Here is a 539-nt window from a genome sequence, read left to right as displayed (position 1 = left end):
AAAAAATAATAATTTCATTCAGTAGGGATTACTATGATTTATTTTCATCGTTATTATCTTTTAAACCCTCGTTGGATTAGTGAACAGAAAAAAGGAAGTGAAGAAAGGAAAATTGGAAGAAGAAAGGAAGAGAGAGAAATAATGCCTATGGCCACGAATTTTTAATCCGTATTCTGACAATAACCTTTCTCTCTATCGTCTTATTCATGTATATCTTCTTAAGACAATCTTCTTACAGGGGTATTTGTAATGTATATAAAACAAACCTGACAATGCAAACTTAGTCCAAACATGAGCTCTGCAAGAAAGAAAAAAAGAAAAAAAAGAACAGTTGGAAATCTTTATCGACAGATGTCACTATTTCTTCCGAGTCTCTTAAGGTCTGTCGTTTTCTCTCGTTTCCGTAATTTTGGAAAGAAAACGGGAGCAGGGAATTCTACTCCTCGAAATAATGTTACATAGACCGTGGCAAATACGGGTGAGTTTACTGCATTCATTTCTGGGTGTTCGTGATTTTGTTATCGTGTTATCAGGACTGC

The sequence above is a fragment of the Penaeus monodon genome, chromosome 23, assembly GCF_015228065.2.
Source record: "Penaeus monodon isolate SGIC_2016 chromosome 23, NSTDA_Pmon_1, whole genome shotgun sequence".
In the NCBI taxonomy this organism is placed as follows: domain Eukaryota; kingdom Metazoa; phylum Arthropoda; class Malacostraca; order Decapoda; family Penaeidae; genus Penaeus; species Penaeus monodon.
The sequence above is the reverse complement of the archived record's forward strand: the minus strand, read 5'-3'. Positions refer to the sequence as shown.